The sequence below is a fragment of the Helianthus annuus genome, chromosome 8, assembly GCF_002127325.2.
Source record: "Helianthus annuus cultivar XRQ/B chromosome 8, HanXRQr2.0-SUNRISE, whole genome shotgun sequence".
Classification (NCBI taxonomy): domain Eukaryota; kingdom Viridiplantae; phylum Streptophyta; class Magnoliopsida; order Asterales; family Asteraceae; genus Helianthus; species Helianthus annuus.
The window spans coordinates 49,251,387-49,266,256 of record NC_035440.2 but is presented as its reverse complement, the minus strand read 5'-3'; positions in this window follow the sequence as shown (position 1 = coordinate 49,266,256).

The window sequence follows — 14,870 nt, the reverse complement described above, 5'->3', positions numbered from 1 at the left end:
TAGTAGGCCCCTCTTTTGAAGGCGACGTTACCCTTAACCCAGTAGTTTGAGTCAGCAAGGATACAATCCTAAAGGGTCGGATTATTGAAAGATAATTAATTAAGTTATTAATGCATAATGTGGTAGGCCCCTCTTTTGAAGGCGACGTTACCCTCAGCTAAGTAGTCTGAGTCAGCAGGGATACAGTCCTAAGTAGCTGGGTTAAAGTTTTAATAGTAGTTTAACTTATGAGGGGATCAAAGAGTTTGGACCCCGCCATCCGATACCTTTGGGTATTGAAGGAGGTCCTACTAAATTTAACCCAGGTCCTTTGCAGGATCTATACACTGAACAATGGCAAGACTCTTACCAAACCGTTCCCTTAACCCCCGACCAGGTAGCCAACATACCTCCATATAGACCGTGGAGATATGAATGGTGAAAATCTTTTATTTTATATAGACAGTAAAATAATGCCAAGACACCACGGACAAACGATAAGGAAGAATCACCTTCAACATAAGAAACTAGTAATTAAAGTCATTAATACAAAACCAATTAAAAAGTGCAAAAGATTAAAAATAAAAAGTATTACACTAAACACTTGTCTTCACCAAGTGATGTAAGAGACTTAGGCAAACATGGCCTTTGATTGTCAAGAACTCTTACGATCAATCTTGGATACCGAGACGACTCACACACTCTATGATGGACAATGGATGATGGTGGTGGATGATGGTGTTATGGTGGTGGTGGGTGGTGGGTGGTGGGTGGTGGGTGAAGTGTGAGAGAGGTGGTGTGCCAAGGGATGAGTTGCAAGAGCTCCAAGCACTCCAATTTATAGGCTGAACAGAAGCCCGGGCACGGCCCCGTGTCCATCTGACACTCTCTCTCTTCATTAATTGTAATTCGCAATTACAATAAATGCGCCTGCAGCAACTTGACCACACCCCCGTGTCCGCTGGGCACGGGTCGTGTTCAGTCTTCTGGCTTCTCTGTTTTGCTTGGGGAGATGCTGTCGGGGGGTCGGGCATATCACTTTTGTTCCTTTTCTTGTACTTATGTTATATTTTGCTGTCTTTTTGCCTCTTTTGTTATTTTGAGCTCATTTAATCCTGAAAATACAAAAGGAAGACAAAAGCATACTTTTTCCAACATTAGTACTAAAAAAGGGTTAGTTTTAAGCCACAATTGATGTAATTTATATGTTGCATTTTGTGCACATCAACAAACCATCATACACAAACATATCAAGATGTCAATCCAATCGAATGGCCATCCGAACGGATTGACATCCGATCGACTGGCCATCCGATCGGATTGCCATCCGACACTTATCACTTTGCACCGTTTTATGCGCCGCTTATCATTTATGCTATCATTAACTGTTCACGCTAATCTCTCTCAGCGCTCCCTTCAATCCAAGAGGGTGTTTACTTGTTAAACACAATCTGTGAGTATACTCGATCCGTTTTTGCTTTACGCACTTCTGGGTGTTACATACGTTATCTATATTCAAATAACTTTGATCACACAACGCAAACACTATTTATATGCTAACCGTTATTGCATGCTACGTGTTATTCGATGAATGCTTGTATGTTATGTTAACACACTGATTGTTGCCTGACACCTTAGCAACGATAGTACTATAGTTTGGACTCAGCACCTGTCGTGGACAGGGGTTGTTAAGGGGTTTACTTCACGTGTCCCAGTGGGGATATGTGTTGTGCATTCTACAACTCGCAGTCACGTTTGTGCATATTTCTCTGTCGATAACCTACTTGCCTTCACTTTGTACATGTTACATGCTGGTTATGCGTAAAATATTTCGAACTCTATTATTATTACCAAACTTGTATGCTCACCTTTACACTATGTGTATTGACCCGTATTTTAACGTGTGTGACAGGGGTTTAGGATGCTATCTGCTAGGACGCTTGCTATGTGGAACCGAGTTAGGAAGAGTCTAGAAACAAACAAACAATCTATTTTTATTTTGAAATCGGAGTTGTCAAAACAATTTATTTGTCTGTGAGTTACAATGTCTGTATTAACTGATTTGCTGAGTATGTTATTTTATGGGACTTAACTTAAATATTTGGTAAAATTAATTGTTATGGATTTCTCCTGGACAATATGTTTCGCTCCGTGCCGTGCCCTGATGATTCCGCCATCGGTTGGGGTGTGACATATAGAATGTGACATCCTTCTTTTTGACGAAGAGGACTAGTGCTCCCCAGGGTGACGAGCTAGGACGGATAAAATCTCTGTCCAAGAGTTCTTGCAGTTGCGTAGAAAGTTCCTCCAGTTCAGCTGGGGCTAGTCGGTAAGGTGCACGAGCTATGGGTGCCGCTCCGGGAGTTAGCTCAATTTGGAATTCAACCTGATGGTGAGGAGGGTGTCCAGGTAGTTCCTCGGGGAATACCTCGGGAGAGTCGCGTATGACGGAAAAATCTTCAATCCTCTTTTCCTTCTCCTGAGTGTCGGTAATAGCGGTATGCTCTTTTTGCAAACACTTCTAGGCCTTTAAGAACGAGATGATGCCTGTGACAGCTCCACATTTGTCACCTTGAACAATGAGGGTTCGCCAAAAGGACGAGGAATATAGACAGCTTTCTCTTCACAGAGGATTTCAGCTCGATGTTTGGACTACCAATCCATACCAATAACGACGTCGAAGCTTCCAAAAACAATGGGAAAAAGATTGACGAGAAAAGTCTGACCAGATAGTACGAGTTTGCAGTTGGTGATAACGTCTGAGGCCTCGATGTTTCTACCATTAGCTAATTCGACGACGTGCTTAGAGTTTAACGGTGTAGGCGTAGGCTTAAGCGTCTTACTAACACGTAGGGATACATAGCTAGCATCGGCTCCAGAATCAAATAATACGGAAACATAACGATCATCAAGTAGGAACTTGCCCGCTACAACGTTGGGATCATTTCTTCCTTCTTCAGCTCCAATCACAAAGACTCGACCCCTTGCACCATTGTCACCATTGTTATTGTTTCCAGCGCCCAGATTGTTGTTATTCCGGTTCTGGTTCAGTTGTGGGCAATTCTTCTTCATGTGCCCAATTGTTCCACACTAATAGCAGCCACGATTGTTTCCTTGTTGTTGTTGTTGCAGTTGTTGCTGTGGTTGGTTCTATCTAACTGGATACTGGCTTCTGCAGTCTTTGGCCTCATGCCCCATCTTGTTGCTATCGTTGACACTGGCTCCTTGCACATGGTTCACTGTGGTGTCAGTTACACTTGTTGCACTTGGGGTGGTTCCCTCGATAATTGCCATCCCACTTTCGCATCCTTGCCCTAATTGCCATCCCACTTTCGCAATTGGGGTGCTTCTGCAGTCTTTGGCCTCATGCCCCTGTTGTTGTCGAACTTCCTTTGCTGAGCAGGGGCTTGAGTGGGGTTGGCATCCTTGCCCTAATTGCCATCCCATTTTCGCATGTTATCACTAGAAGTTTGAGTACTAGCACTGATCCTTTTCGGCAGCTTGCCCTGTCCACGGCCTGATAAGTGAGGCGGTGAGCCAAACGAATGACTGGCTGTATCGCGCTGAGATTGGCTGAAGTGACCAAACTCTGAATTTCAGGGACCAAACCCTTGATGTACAGCTCGATTCTTCGATAAGCAGGTTGAGACATGTTTAGGAAGAGAGCAGGATAGTCGTTGGATTGCTTGGTGTTCGTCTCAATTTCCGATCCAACCATCTTAAGCTCATAGTACTCGCTCTCGAGCTTGTGAACGTCATCTCTGTCGCAGTACTCCTCTTTGATCATGTTCTTGAAGTCTCCCCAAGTAGTGGCGTTGGCAGTCTCTAACCCAAGCACTTGAATTTGTGCTTTCCACCATGAAAGCACATTTCCCTCAAGCGTACCAGTAGCAAACTTCACCCAGCTAGCAATGGGACATTCGCTTGCAGCAAACACAGATTCGACCTTCTCAATCTAGTGCGGGAGGCCTATGGCACCTTCAGTGCCATTGAAAGGGAGAGGTTTGCAATCCATGAAGGCTTTGAAAGTACAGACACGTGGTTGCATAGGTGCAGGTTGACCTGTCACGAAAAACGAAGCGAACAGATTTTAAACGATAAGACGATGTGGGAGTAAGATCTAAACATCCTAGAACGACGAGTTTACCTCCAAGGTAACCTGCAAAAGCCACAACCACGGTGTTGATTAGGTTTGTGAACTGATCTTGAGTCATGTTAACGTTTCCCCTTCGGCGTCCGCTCATTGTCTTTAATCCAGAAAACAAAGTATGAGTGTGACGTCGTGGTGTCGTGGTGTCGTGAGAATAAGTAGAAGGAGGGATCTATACATATATGACTAGGCACACTAGTACGTATAGTATCACATAAGCACCAAACAAGTAATCAAGTAAACACATGTCCGAGCTAGGAGGTGTAATACGTTGAGCCTTGCACTTGGAGTGTAGTGTCGTTGCGAGTCACGGGTTATAGTCTAGTTTTTCTTAAAAAGATTTTTCTTTTTAAAACCGAGTTCACTATAACCAATGGCTCTGATACCAATCTGTCACACCCCCAAAATCCACATGCGGAGTACCACCGCGAGGCGTATGACTGACCAGGATCTAGCTACCAATCATATTGAACAGTTATAACAATAGCAAAATAGTTTCACCAAACCCATACGATTAGTGACAAATTAAAGTTTAAGTCCAAAGTTTATAAGTCCAAAACAATTTAAGTAAAGAGTGGAATATGTGTTTGGTCGGATCCTAAGATCGACCAAATGGGTCAGGTTCGAAAGGCTAAGCGGTGGTCAAGACCGCTCGACTTACGACCCTAAATAAGCACTAAACTAGAAGTGATGGGTTAAACATCTCAAAACATGTTTAACTTAGTTGAAAAACTGAAAATAGTCCCGTCGTAAAATGCACATAATTAGGCATTTTGACCAAAACTTTGACTCGTCACTTTGACTAGTAAACGTGGTAATCAGTAGCTATAATCTCAAGGGATTATAACCACCGTTATTACGATCACGTTGCAAAGTTCAAATGAACTTTGATTTGACCAATTCATTGTCTAAACCGAAAGTCAAACGGTAGTCAAACTGGTTGACTTTTAGCTTGAAATAGCTAAAATAAATAAACAAGACTAGGAAGAACACTTACTTGTTTTCTAGGATGAAGAAAGCTTAGAAGGGAGGCATCCAAAGATGGTAACACCTCCAACTTAGAGCAATAAATGAGAAAGAAAAGAATTGAGCAAGTTGTGAAGTGAATGGGGCAAGCTATTTATAGTGTTCTTGAACTAATAGGATCTTGACAAGTGTTTGTGTGACCACCAAGGATGTACAAGATCATTACAAGTGTATGGTCCAGCTTCAAAGCCTTGGAGGACACTTGGATTGCCCACAAGATTGATAAACAATGAAAGGAAAACAAGTAGCAATTAGCTGGAAGCTGTTTGGAACATTCTGCCAGCTGCACTCTCTCGTGCCCCACGACCTAGGGAGGTCTCCCTGACGCGCCCCACGAGCATATGGGACTTGAAATATGCTTGGAAATATCATGGATGTCGGTTCGTTTGGCTGTACGGTCGCGTTTTACGCTTAATTACGACGAACGCTCAAACGGACGCGAAAACGATCCAAATTACGAAGCGAATGGTATTTTTGCATTCCCATCAGTAAAATACAATATTTTAATGATTAAAAAAACTTTTAGATGTGTGTACGTGTTCTGTATTAAGAAATACGCGAATCGGCAGACTTTCGCACATTGACGCAATTAGTCCTTGTGCATGAAATAACATGTTTTTGCCATACCGAACCCTCCAAAACTTATTTCTAAGTTAGTTTAGGGTATTTAGGGTATGTTTAGCTTATGTCATTGTTCCCGAGCGTACGTTGCATTAAACTAATTACGTTTACGTAATAGTTTACGTATAACTTTCAAGAAAAGGTTTAAGAGTTTGAAATCAAACAAGAATTAAAACGTGCAAATGTCAAACAGAAATAAACAAATCTTGGAATCAAAACACAATGTTTCATTGATAATTGAATTGTTCAGTGTTGTATAATGTGTAAAAGACACAAATGTCACAATGTCTTCAACAGATATTTGTAGTCTTCAAACAGATAAACAGATACGATGTTAATGTTCAAAATTTACTATCTTTGGGAGGATAAGTACATCGTAACTTGTTTATTTCTTGATCAAAGTAGCATATTTTAGCTTTTGCAATCATCCATTCTTTTGTAGCTCCAACAATGTCCCCTTGGAACAGATGATGAAACTCAATCTTTAATAGATCAACTCTTATGCCTCATCAACTCCTCTTTGATCTGTCCTTTAAATTGTAATTCAAATTTCAGTGAGAATTTATCTTTTAGGTCCCTTTCAAGTTCAAGACCCAGTAGGTCTTGTAGATCTTCATTCTTGAGCCCATATGCACTATTCATGGAGATCATTTTGACTTTTCCATTAGCCCTAAGCAGAGTCAATTCATGGCTTGTCTTGTCAGACTTTCACTTTAGAATTTTGAGCCTAGATGCATTTCCCGAGCCAAAAGTTATTTGTGGTGAGTTTGGTGAAGGTCTTCCCATTGTTTTTCCAATAAGATCTTCAGGATTTGTATCTGGATGACCATACATCAATTCATTCTTGATGCCTTCGTTTGTAGTAATCTTGATACATCTGTGTATCTTCCTCTGACATCTATTTTTGCCTTTTAACGTAGCTTCTCACAGATGTGGAGATGTTCTTTGGAGAATGAAGTTTAGAAGGATCAACCATTGTCTTGATCGGGAAATCAAATTGATCATAAACTAACTTTCTTGGGATTGGGGGATCTTTTTCTCTTAGAATTTCAAGTTTTTTTGTAGTTCTTTGTGATTGTTGGCTCATCCAATTTGGTCATTGATCTCATTGTTCCAAAATTTGTTGCAACCGTATCTTCCTTCATCCTCTTCAACCGTAGGACCATTTTCACATTAGGCCTTTTGCCTGCTTTCTAGTTCGGGGGTGTTGGTTTGAGCTCTAGATTAATTTTTAAGTTTTCTATCCTTAGTATTTCATCTAGTAAGACTTCAGTTGACCATTTTCATAATTAAGCTTCGGTTGCTTGTATGGCTTGTTTTTCATGATATGGTTTAAATAATCTTCTCTCAATGTCCTTTTTAGATCAGGATCAGTGACTCAGTGACTGGAGCATGAGAGAGATTATTGCAGACATCTTTTGCATAATCTTCAAAGGTATTCACCTTTTTCATGATATGGTTTAAATAATCTTCTCTCAGTGTCCTTTTTAGATCAGGATCGGCTGGAGCATGAGAGGGATTGTTGCAGACATCTTTTGCATAATCTTCAAAAGTATTCACCTTTTGGAGTTCTTCAAACAAGATTAGCTATGCCTGTTTATCATCATTTCCTCAGCTTTTCTCTACAGCTATTTTCTCTGCTTGTTTTAACTTGAACTCTAAATATTCTTTGACATTTGTGGGCTTTGGAAAGTTTTGGAGAGAATGGAAGGTGAGTTGGCTTGCATATGTTAAGGAGTAAAAAGACTGTATTTCTTGTGATACATTGGTCACCTCAAGTGGGTGTGCAGATGTGATTAGGGTTGTGGTAGTTGGTTGGATTGATAATGGAAGATATATGGGAATGGATGTAGATGTGGTTGTGGTTTGGTGTGTGGTTGTGGTTGTGGGTAGTAATGATGTGGTTCCGATGGGTAAGGCTTGGGAGTTTATTCATCATAATATTGGATAATGAATTTTTCTCTTCGTCCCCTGGTATATGGTGTTGGTTCTTTTGGTGGTGGTGATGGAATATGTGTAGATAGTTTTCTTTTGATGAGTATGCCAGCAGGGGACTTTTGGAAATAGGCTTGACTGGTTCTGGGATGTTTGTAAGAGTTGTTGTAGATGTAACTTTTGTTTGCACTTTTGAAATGCCAACAAATGTTTGGATTGAAGGGGTAGTGGTTTGGGATGGTAATGGATCAGTGGTTTGTGTAGCAGTGGTTTGAGAAACTTATGTAATAGTACTTTTAGCTCTTCTTGCAGGTTGTCTTCTTAAAGACGCATCTGTTAATGTACCCAAGTTTTGTTCAACTCTTTGCTTTTCAAGCTTTCCTTGCACTGCCAAGGCATCTTTTACGTTTCTTGTGTCTCTCCTCTTTTCCATTTCTATGACATTTTTTTTTCCTTTTTGGGTGCAGACTTGCTAGGCTCTTCTGAGCTCTTTTAAATTGAGGAGGTAGTTTTCTCATGCCTTCTTCATTCTCCCCTCCCCCTCCCCCCTCCCCCCCGGCATCATTTGTGAAATACATGGGTTTTGGAGTAGAGCCAGTGGTTTGAATGTGACAACCGTAAAAAATCCAGGTATCCGTACAATTAATTAATATTGATTAGTGCTTAATGTCTGTGCTGAATTACAATTAATAACTTAAACTGCTTTCTGATTGCTGCATCATACTTACATGTGCATCACATATTACATAATGTCACATCATTATTACATACAAACTCTTAGTGACATAAACGATGCACAAACCACAGCTAGCACAGTTAGCGGATAACTCAGAAAAATGCTAACGATGTCACTACATAGACTAACAGTGTTTTGAGACCCTGTATGGGCCAGAGACTAAGTTTCACACTAGTATAGTGTGTAGGAAAGTGAGGATCACAAAACTGCTTCACTAGGTGATAGTTTAAGTGCCGGAAAGTGCCTAAAACTCACTCAAAGTGCTGAATTCAGCACATTTCAGCAAAATTCAGCATTTTAACAAGCTAATTACATGCAAAAACATGGCAAAATGGTCATGAATGCTTTCCTAAATGCCGGGAATTAAAAGTGTCACAAAAGGGTACATAAAGAACACTAAACGGAATAGTTTGACGCTTTAACGAACCGGTATCTAACCGAACAACCGGACATTACCCGAAACACCAAAATTATACTAGAGACATTGTTTTAATGTTTCTGAGCTAGTTATGATCCCCAAACACCTTAACACACTATATAACACATAATACACTTGAACACTAAACAGTATACTTGAAATCTAACTTAATCACTTAACTTATCATTCAAACCCAACTAAGACCCCCCCCCCCTCATATGGACGGTCATCTTGTGGCCCACCATCAAGATTTACATGATCTTGCTAGATTTGATTGGATCTTATAAAGATTATGTCATGTACTATTGAAACACAAGACCCATTGGATAAAAGGATTAGAGGTTATAAGATGGACTAAGGGCTCATCATCTCACACACACTACACACACCAACTCATCTCCTTCCCTTCTCCCCTCCATTCGGCCGAGAACAAGCAACCACCACCCCACCATCATCATCTCACTTCCAAGCAAACCATATACTCACAAAGGTGTAAGGAGCCATACAAAGAAGCTTGGTGGTCTTGGAGATTGAAGGACCTCATCTAATTGCTTTTATCCAACACTTTTGTCATCATCAACCTCTTGTATTCTTCCCTAGCCTTGTGCTAGTAGTAAGGCCCTTATGATCTCTTGTTATTTCACATTTTGATGGTTAATAGATGATATACATTGTTAATCTCGATGAACATTAAAGAACATAATCATAAATCTCTAACATAAGCTTAATAACATATGAATACTTGTTGATATGTGATGATTTGTTTCTTGATGATTGATGATTTGTGTTAGTGATGTTAGACATCATAAGGAACCTACTAGATTGTGATTAAACACATGATCTAGTAAGTTAAGGTGATGATCTTGTGAAAGACCAAGATCATCATACTTTATGTTTTCATGAACTTGAAAAATAAGCATGATTCTATGAATGATGAAACATATAACATGATTACTAGATATAAACTTCAATGATTTCAAAAATAGTTTTCCAAAGAAACCAAGTTAAATCACAAGATTTATATAAACATAGTTTTTAAAAGAAACTAACCATGTTTCTAGTGGTGAAACAAGTATAAGAATACTTTGTTTACAAGAAAAATCCAAGAGAATGATTTTTGAAAAAATCATCTAATAAGTTGTAAACACCTAAGTCTTCCAAATGAGATTTTTAAAAAAGTAAACACGCTTTGAAAGGTAACTAAACCTACTAAACACACTACCAAGTTACTACAAGTTTTTATGAAGATTCAAGTTCATGATTATTATGTAGATAGCTTGGTGTTCCCACTTGGTAAGTGTAGATTGATTGTTGATTGTTTGTGATGATTTTTGAAAAGAAAATGATATGCTTTGATAGCATGGACACCTCCATTTTTAGGGGAAACTATGGCAAAATTTTCTAAAAATATAAACACTGAGAAAAATATTTCTAAACAAATACTTACAAGTATGTTTTAACTATGGTTTTCAATATAAACTTTGCCATAGACTTTGTTACAAAAATACAAGTATTGGAGGTTGGTTTTTATAAATAAAAATGGATAAATATGTATTTAGAATATATATTTACACTAAAGACACATTGTGTGTGATTATTTGTATACTTGGTGTAATAGTTATATTATTTTAGGATTTAAAGTAATATAACTTAACAAAATACCAAGAATTTACAATCCAAAATAATACCAAAAATCACAAGAAATAAATATATAAGTTACGCACTTAATGTTGTGAAACCGAACGTAAGAACGTAACTTACAAAATATTCCGGAAAATATCGTTATAAATATATTTTTGGTAAAACAATATTTTGGACATAAGGGATGAAAATATGATTTTTGTAAATATCACCAAGTTATATCATATTTTCGACAAGGAGAAAATATATTATTTTGGAAGTAAAAATATATTTTCTTAGAATATTTGGAAGATATATGATTTGTGAGAAAAATATATATTTTCTTGAAATACCTTATTTTTGGACAAGATAAGTTTATATATATTTTCTAAAGTGAGACTTAAAAATATATTATTTTGAAGCTACAAATACAAGAATGCGAATATACATGTAAAAGATACCCCCATCCTTGGGAAGGAAATATGAAAATAAATACTTGAGAAGTATTATTACAAAAGACTATTTAAACAATAATTCCAAAATTAAATATAATTTAAAGTTAAAATAATTATTATTTTAACAACTAACTATAACTTGGAATAATATTGAAGACATAAAAGTAACGCAACTCAAAAACGTAAACACTAAGGCAAGGCACGACCCGTTCGTCTAATAGACCCTGCTGAAGAGACAAGAGTTACGATTGTGAAGACGCAAAACAGTGAGTTCATGTCCCCCTTTTCTTTTAACTGTTTTCAGTTTTATAACTTCGGGGGTGAAATACATGTTACAATTATTTACAAACATTTTATACATGGTATGGTTAGCTAAGGAGGGTTACTGCTTGATCATGTGAAAGGTGGGTACAACACTTAAGGCCATACCGAGGGACATGAGTGATAGATCTATTTGGGTGTAGCGAGCCCACACCCATGACGACCAGGGTGGCCCATGAGGTGACTATGTCCACATACTAATGTCGTGGTAAAATTCCGCTAGGTTTGAGTTTCCTGCACCATTTCACACATACCATTGGCCTTGCAAACCATTGGTGATCTGTTTTTCCTTATTGCTATATACCAGGGGCATACATACATACAGACATACTTTAAAGGTTTATTCATACACATAAACATGAACTCGCTCAACTTTTGTTGATGTTTTCAAATTACATGTGTTTCAGGGAACTAAGTGGATCTGGCAGGTGTTGCATGTTTTCAAGCTGCGTCATGAATAAAAGATGTCATCTGTGGTCGTAGGGTTTAGGAGATGTATCTTATTCCTGGACGGGATACATGTTTCTAAACTTGGGTTTATTTAAAATCTTTTGTCGAGTCTTTGTGAACTCATTAAAACATGTTGTGGTTTGTATCTTGAAGTTGGTGTCAACATTTCAGACAATTATGTTGTGTTATTTTCAAACTAAATTTTATGGATGAACATCTTATGATTTTATCATATAGCGTTGTTATGATTGAATGCTATGGTATTAAGAAAGTCACACCAATAACCACGCTTCCGTAAAAGACAGGGTGTGACATTGAAGGAGATGATCTTTGGTGGCTTTGATCTCAGCTTGGGTATCTTTGTACCTGGCCTCTATAATATTTCTAATCAATTCCATATGCAAATTGTGGGTGGCGTCATCATATTGCTTTTGAAGATGAAGATACATCTGAGCATGGGTCCATATTTCTTAGGCAATCTCTTCATTTGTTGGTGGAGTTCTTGAGTTTTGAACTAAAGTTTTCATCATCTCTTTGATTTCATCAATTGAAGACTCCATTTTGGTAAAACTCTCCGAGAATTCTTGTTATCTTTATCCATCATCTAAGTTAATAGGAGCATCCGAATTCCTATCAGAGGTAGTTGTATTTGGTTTTGAAACAAATGCCCATTGTTCTTGGTTTTCAGGACTTCCAACTATTAAAGAGTGTATGACTATAGACTCAATAATTGTTGCCTTCAAGGAAGTCTTAGCTGTGTAACCACTATCCAACTATGAGAATGCGGTCCCCACATTGTAGTGGCTGGTTCCGTGAAAACCCTGCAAGTGTCACTTGTGACACAAGAGGTGTACCCTCCTCTGCTTGTGGATTAGCAAAGAGCTCTAGACTTGCACTAGTCACTTGTTGAAGTATACTCCATGTGATGAGTGGTTGATAAGAACTAGTTTTAGGCAAGTCAGATGCTTCTATTACATCAAGCAATGGTTTGATGGTAGTGAGTATATTTGTGGGTAGTGGAGTGGAAAGAGAATCAGCCCCGGGAGAAGGGCTTAAGAATAGATGTTCAAGTGAATTATCTAACTCATTGTTTGGTTCCCCTGTGCTTACAACACTATCCGTTTGTGAGGATATGTGAGGAGTTTGGATGAGTTGAGATGTTTGCATCTGTTGGGAGGAAGTTCCAACAGATGTTTTAAGCTGCATTTGTATTACAATAGTTCTCACTTGCATCTCATCCTCTAGATATACCCTTCTGGTTCTTTTGGTGGGATGGGAGTAGAGATGGTTTTTGTGGTAATGGCTGGTGTGTGTTCCACAGTGTTGGGTTATACATCATGGTCACTAGGAGCAGTAGGTTCAGCAACAAATGTTTGACCAACAGATGTTGGCTCATTTTCTAAAACTTTTTGTTGTTCGTCATTTCTTGATTTTATTAGTCATCAAGCATGTAAATGTTTCACTAGAAAGACTTATCATTTTGCAGGGCTTCACCCTGTTAAAAATGTTTTGCATCGAAATCTTTAAAAAATAGTAGCTTAAAAGTCTTGGATACATGAGAAAGGCTTTGGTAGATCCTTTCTTCTTGGCTTTCACATTGCCTACCGTATCCATAAACAAAGTTTGGGATAGCTTGTAGTTTGCATTAGTCAAAATAGCATACCCCAGATACTGAGTTTTTTTAAGGTATTTCATTGAATGATGTGGTTTTTGCTGAAAGACATATAAGGAGGGTATGGTAAAAAAGTTTCATATCTGGTGGGAAATTTGGTTTGAAAATTGTTGCTTCCACTAATTGAGCAGCATACCCTCTCTCTATGAATTCAGTGTGAAGCTCATTTTTAGAGAAAGTTTTTGTACCTGACTCGTCATTAAGAGCAAATGTGGTGGATAGAATTTGTGAGGTTATACTAGAATATCAACTCCATTGATCTTTGATATAATTGCGAAAGGCTTTTTATCCCTAAGCAAAAAGTCAAAATTTGCCCAAAATTCACGAAGTGTATCCAAATAAATGGGTGGATCAGCGGTTAGTATGGTGTGATATTTTGATGATGTAACTGTGTCAATGATTGAATCGAAATCTGTATTGGTGTCAAGTTTGGTGAGGTATGGGAGATAGTTGTGTGGTGATTTAAGATTGAGAGCCATGGTTGATGATTGTAAGGTGAGTTGAGAGTGAAATTGCCTTTGTGAAATTTTGATTTTGTAAGCGTGAATGAAAGCTCTGATGGATGAGGGTTTTTATAGGGTTTTGAAAAGAAGATGCTGATGTGGCCAAAATTCTATTTTTAGTAACCGATGTGGCAAGCATCGGTTTACCCTTTTTAAAGCTCTGTTTTGAAAAGTCTTTTGCACTTGGTAAACATTTGTTTTAAGTATGGAAACCTCTGTTGGATGTGAATAGAGGTTAGGTTTTGAAAACAGTGGATGTAACGCCTGTTGACTTTGGTCAACAGATGAATGAAACTGATGTTAGAACCACTGTTGGATGTAAACAGTGGTTTTTGGAAGAACAAAGGTTACTTGTGAAATGTGGAAGACTTTGGTCAAACAGACTTTGATTAAAAAGATTGAAAGTTTCAAATTTGATATTTGGTATTCTTTTCAATTTTGAATATTTAAAAAGACTGAAGAACAAAGGTTACTTGTGAAATGTGGAAGACTTTTGTTTTTGCTAATTTTGAATCAATCTTTTCAAAGTTTTTAAATAATTTTTTTTGCATTTTCTAAACAACATATTAATGTTTGGATTAAAAAGACTGAAAGTTTCAACTATGTAGAACGAGCCCAAAATAAATGTACATCAAATTAGTAAAGCTATCCTAATTGGGTTAAGCCTCATTAACATAATTAAGCATGCTTACTACACGGCACATACAACTATGAAGAATGATTGATAGATTTATACCTATTTAAAATGTTATATGAAACTCTCTTTAAGTAGAAATATCTAAATTTATCAATTGGTGCTATATTTTGGAATAGCGAAAGTCTCCGGACAAAAATGAAATTTAACAATTAAACAAACGCACAAGTTTGTGAGACCCACGATTCACGCATTTTTAGAATCAAACGGAAAAATCATTAAAATTTGAGGGAAAATCCTAAAAATCAGAGTCAGCTCGTTGAGATGATTTTGTCAAGATGGTCTTTTTA